Raw genomic sequence first — 6,154 nt, forward strand, 5'->3', positions numbered from 1 at the left:
AGTAGAACCAATCATGCATATATATATCATCAATGTCTCACAAACCATCATATTAATTAACTCACACATACACACATGTATAGCTATATACAATTTCTCCTACATATGCATGTTGCCTTCGGAGCCAGTGGCATTAGCTTATATTGGTGCCTTCGGAGCACGATGACAATTGGAAGTGGTTTTCATGGGGGCGGTAGCGGGTAATAGTATTCTCCCTTCGGATTTATGACCTGGTCGAGCAAAAATCCCGCTATTTCCTCTTGAAGTGCTTCTACGCGCTCCGTTTCTAGGAGCTTCTCCCGCACCTCTCTGAACTGTTAAGAAGGAGATCAATATGCATGTGTATTAGTTGTGTGACTAGATATCGATAATGGTGTAAAAATTGTGAATAGTGTTTTGACAAGCGTACCCATTCCTGTCTTTGAGATCTGCTCCTTTCGGACGACATCATGCGAATGTTCTCGCAAACGCAGAATGCACACAGATCAGTCCCCTGCGCCTGCTTCAGGGCCTTTACGAGAATGGAATTTGATCAGATAATAATTAATCAAGCATGATAATTAAAGAGATGGCAGCTAGCTAGCTAGCTAGTACTACTTAATTACTTACCTTGGGTCTTCCCCATTTAAGCTTTTCTTTCCATTCGCCTTCCGTGACGCTGATGAACCTTGCCCAAGCCCTGCCCGCCGACAAAGAAAATGAATAAAGGGGTTATTAAATAGTTCATATCATGAAATGACGAACTAAATAGGCCGAGATATATAGTTAATAATGATTGAAATTACCTGTTGACTATCCCAAACAAGATGTTATAGTCAGTTTTTTCTTTGAGTAGTGAGTCCAGTATTTCAACTGTTCCGGCGTCAACTTTAATGATACACAAGACCCAGTGAAATCTGCATGCACACACGTTTGCATGTCTTAATTAAGCGGGCATATGTAAGCAAAAACATGTAGCTAGCTAGTAGGCAAAAACAGAGAATTTGTAGTACAAGACAGTGTGACTCACTGGAAGTTGTAAGGAAGTAGTATATCTTCATTGTATTTGAGGCGCTTCAAGAACTCTAGCATGCTGTCCTCTACGGCCTTTTGATGACGTGGATCTATTTTCCATGTGTATTCATTAACGGTGTTTGGGTCAATGAACCCAATGCCAAAGCGTCCACATTTTCTCATTTCATACATCTTCATCTTGCATATAATACCACAGAAAATAATATAGTGAGGATAATTACAGGTAATGATTGATCAAAAGGATCACTACAGCTAGCTTGAGACTTAAATTACAGAAAGAAATCACTTACAGACAATAGCAACTGACGATAGATTTGTCGAGTGTGTCTTGATTGTATAACTGAAACAGTTCAGAATACTCAACGGACACAGCTTTCCCATGATAGTAATGCTCCTCCTTGACATTCACCATGAGGGACACTCCATCGGAAATCTTGGTAATGTTTATGTACCATTGATGCAATTCATACATTCTCGTTGGGAGGTTCTTGACCTTGTCTGGCTCGACCAAAGGTTGGCCCCGGACATATTTCCGTTTTAGTTCATCCTCTCTAAGCACAGGCATGGGCTCGATCTCGAGGAATTGTCCAACAGTGATTTTGAGAACTTCAGCCTGCATTATATGCTCCTCCGTTATTACCACATTGCCCACCTCAGGAACGTAAACTGTTTGCCCATAATAATATTGGGCGTGCATACTATCACGTGTTGTTGGCACAACAAGCGAGGGGATCGATTGCGCCGCCTGTTCTCCCAGCTGGGGAATGGTTTTCCCGCATTTTTTGACAGCTGCTTCTTGTTTGCTCTGTAACGCCCCGAGACCGATGTGCCAGGTGTCATGCAGTTATTCGATGTTGTTGCGTTGTCTTTTTCTTGCGTGTTGCATTCATCATTGCATCATGTGCATTGCATCATGTCATCATGCCATCATGTCTTTTCTTTTCTTACTCAACTAAATAAATTTTATGGATCTTCGATCCATTTAAATCGAGGGAAGGATGACTTCTCTTTATAATATATCCTCCCGATATTAGTGGAGCTATTATAAAATAATCCATTCTTTGGAGTCACCATAACACACTTGCAAAAATCCCAATGCCTTTTATTATTTCAATTCTTGGCCTCTAACTTTGCCATATATCCTTTCGTCATTTTCCGGAGCTCCACCTAAATTCTCAACATTTTTTGGACATTTCTAATTCCTATCCCTTGTTCAAACCTTTTCAATTAAATTCAAATGACTTTGAATTTAATTCTTGCAATCATGTCCAATCCTACTTTTCTTTGACCGGGCGCATTTTTGTGAGTCCGGAGAAATTAACCACATGCCCTAATTCTTCTTCCAACCTTCTCTTGGCTTCTTTCCTTTCTTCTAATTCCCTGTTAATGAAAAGAGAGAGGAGGAAGAGAGAAGCCCAGCCGCCACTTGTGTCCAGCTAGGCCCATTTGGCCCAAGGCCTCCCGCAGCCCACTCCCTAACCTAAACCCTAGCCCGACTCCCTTCTCCCTCTCGTTTTTCCCCTCGCGCCGCCAGGAGAGCCCCCGCGCTCGATCCCATCTTCCCCATCTTCTCGATCCCATCTCCCTTTCGATCTCTTCCCTACTCGCTGCCTCTTTTCCCTCGTCCTCCTCCCAACACTTGCACGCAGAGGAGCAGCTTCCCATTCCCCCGAACCCCTTGTCCACTACCTTGGCCTCCGGCCATGGCGCCCGCACCGACCGCCCAACAGGCCATGCCCCTGGCCGGAGCCACCTTTCCGCGCCTCCTCCTCACCAAGCTCCCCGTCGCCCAGGCGCGCAAGGAGAGGAGCTCCTCGAGCACCTGCGCCTGCAGCCATCGCGCCCGTCGCCGGCGCCACAAGTCCGCGTCGCCGAGCCCCTCGTCCTGCCGGAGTTGCTCCTTCTGCCGCACGCCCACCGAGCTCCATCGCGCCCGACGCCATCGACCTCGAGCTCCAGTGCCCTGCCTTTGTCCGTGCGCCTGTGACGAAGCTCCGGGAGCAGCCATGGCCGTGGATGCCGCCCGCCGCCTCCAGTCTGGAGCTCCGGCGTGCCCAAGCCTCGGAGTCGACCGGATCGACCTCCCCAAACCCCCGTCGCTGGCCTACCCTATTTCTGCTGCGCCGAACGATGACGAGCAGCGCCATCCCCCCTGCTTGCACTCCTGCCGCGCCTTCGTTCCGTCTCCTAGCGAAGGAGATGACTAGCAGCACCCAGCCCCGTTGACCGCTGCACGCGCAGGCCCAGTGCACTCACCATGGTCTCCCCTCCTTGTGTGGGCTGCGCCCCTCTCCATGGCCAAGACCGGGACACCGTGAATGTCAAGTTCCTCCACAGGCGCCCGAACGACTACGCGGATTCGCCAAGTACATCTTCTCCAAGACCGGACCGACAAGTACCACGACGTCCGTGAACCACTACCGTCGCCCCGAAGATGTTGGATTCGTCAAGTACCTCTCCGAAAAACGAACGTGTACCACTACTTCCACGACGCCCGTGAACGTCTACCTCCACGACGACCCGTGAACGTCTACGAGATGTACCACTACCGTCGACCCGTGAACGTCTACTTCCCTCTACGAACAAGAACCGTCCCGTTTGCACGCTACAAAGGTATAGCCACCGAGATACGTCCGAGAACGAATGCTTGTGTTGTATGAGACGCACCCCTTTGTCTGCACCGTGTCCGTTTTGACACTCGTTTCCATGCTCCTAACCCGTGGGAACCCGGTTACCGGGAGCACCCCACCGTTCATCACATGACACGCTCCCGTCACTTTCTTTTGCGCCGACGTCTCATTGAGTTGTTGGCGTGGCACCCTTTTTGTTCCGCCATGACGACTAAATGCTTCATAATGCTCATGTCAACTTTTAATAAAAATTGCATAAACTTGTTCATGTCATCCACATCATGATAACAACAATTAATATGTTTAAATTGTTGTTGCAATAAATTACTAATGCATATGGGGATTTACCGGATTTGTTGTTTGTTATATCCGGCCCCATTTAAATTGCTTAGTTAGATAGTTTCTTTTATGCTTCACCTCTTGCCATGCTTAATAACATTTAATATTGTTGGGTACATTACCGGGAGAGAACTAAATAACTTGAATGTGGTGTTTCGTCAATATGCAACTCGTTGCATATTGAGCTCCACTTAATTTGTAGTATTGTTTTGTGCATTTGGTCATGCCATGCTTCATTAAACCGGACATGCATCATACTTGGTTGTGCATCATGCCATGTTTATGTGGTGGTTGTTTACCATGATTGTTTTGCTCCTTTCCGGTGTTGCTTCTTCGGGTTGGTTCCGATAACGTCGCGTTGTGAGGACCCGTTCGTCTACATTCGTTTGTCTTCTCCATGGTCTCGTTCTTCTTCCTTGCGGGATTTCAGGCAAGATGATCATACCCTCGAAATCACTACTATCTTTGCTATGCTAGTTTGCTCGCTCTTTTGCCATGCCAATGCTACGATGCCTACCACTTGCTTGTCAGCCACCCAAATTGCCATGTTCAACCTCTAACCCACCATGTCCTAGCAAACCGTTGATTGGCTATGTTACCGCTTTGCTCAGCCCCTCTTATAGCGTTGTTAGTTGCAGGTGAAGATCGAAGTTTGTTCCTTGTTGGAACATGGAGATGTTGTTCCTTGTTGGAACATGTTTACTTGTTGGGATATCACAATATATCTTACATAATTAATGCATCTATATACTTGGTAAAGGGTGGAAGGCTCGGCCTTATGCCTGGTGTTTTGTTCCACTCTTGCCGCCCTAGTTTCCGTCATATCGGTGTTATGTTCCCGGATTTTGCGTCCCTTACGCGGTTGGGCTATAATGGGAACCCCTTGACAGTTCGCCTTAAGTAAAGCTTCTCCAGCAATGCCCAACATTGGTTTTACCATTTGCCACCTAGCCTTTTTCTTTTCCCTTGGGAGTCGCGCTCCTGAGGGTCATCATTATTTTACCCCCCCGGGCCAGTGCTCCTCTGAGTGTTGGTCCACCTGTCAGCTGCCGGTGGCCACCAGGGGCAACTCTGGGTTGGCCTACCCGCACCTAAGACAATCTGAGTGTGCCCTGAGAAAGAGATATGTGCAGCTCCTATCGGGATTTGTCGGCACATTCGGGCGGTGTTGCTGGTTTAGTTTTACCCTGTCGAAATGTCTTGTTGTACCGGGATACCGAGTCTGATCGGAATGTCTCGGGTGGAGGTCTATTCCTTCGTTGACCGTGAGAGCTTGTGATGGGCTAAGTTGGGACACCCTGCAGGGATTTGAACTTTCGAAAGCCGTGCCCGCGGTTATGGGCAGATGGGAATTTGTTAATGTCCGGTTGTAGAAAACCCGAAGTTGACCTTAATTAAAATACATCAACCGTGTGTGTAACCGTGATGGTCTCTTTCCGGCGGAGTCCGGGAAGTGAACATGGTTGTTGGAGTTATGCTTGACGTAGGTTGCTATAGGATCACTTCTTGATCATACTCTTATCGACCGTGCTTTGCCTTCTCTTCTCGCTCTCATTTGCGTATGTTAGCCACCTTATATGCTAGTCGCTTGCTGCAGCTCCACCTCATTACTCCATCCTTCCTATAAGCTTAAATAGTCTTGATCTCGCGGGTGCGAGATTGCTGAGTCCCTGTGGCTCACAGATACTTCCAAAAACCAGCTTGCAGGTGCCGTTGAGTCCGTGCAAATGACGCAACCAAGCTCAGGAGGAGTTCGATGAAGATCTTGTCCTTTGTATTGTTTCCGTTCTAGTTGATCAGTAGTGGAGCCCAGTTGGGGTCGATCGGGGACCTTTGTCGCATTTGGGGTTCTTCTTTTATTTTGGTTCCGTAGTCGGACCTTGATTGTATCTGGATGATGTAATGCTTATTCATGTAATTGTGTGAAGTGGCGATTGTAAGCCAACTATGTATCCTTTTCCTTATTGTATTACATGGGTTGTGTGAAGATTACCTCACTTGCGACATATGCCTTCAATGCGATTATGCCTCTAAGTCGTGCCTCGACACGTGGGAGATATAGTCGCATCGAGGGCGTTACAAGTTGGTAATCAGAGCCTACCCCGACCTTAGGAGCCCCATTGCTTGATCGTTTTTAGCAGCCGAGTTTGTGTCTAGAAAAATGTTTTGAG

This window comes from Triticum dicoccoides, chromosome 5B (genome assembly GCF_002162155.2).
Source record: "Triticum dicoccoides isolate Atlit2015 ecotype Zavitan chromosome 5B, WEW_v2.0, whole genome shotgun sequence".
Classification (NCBI taxonomy): domain Eukaryota; kingdom Viridiplantae; phylum Streptophyta; class Magnoliopsida; order Poales; family Poaceae; genus Triticum; species Triticum dicoccoides.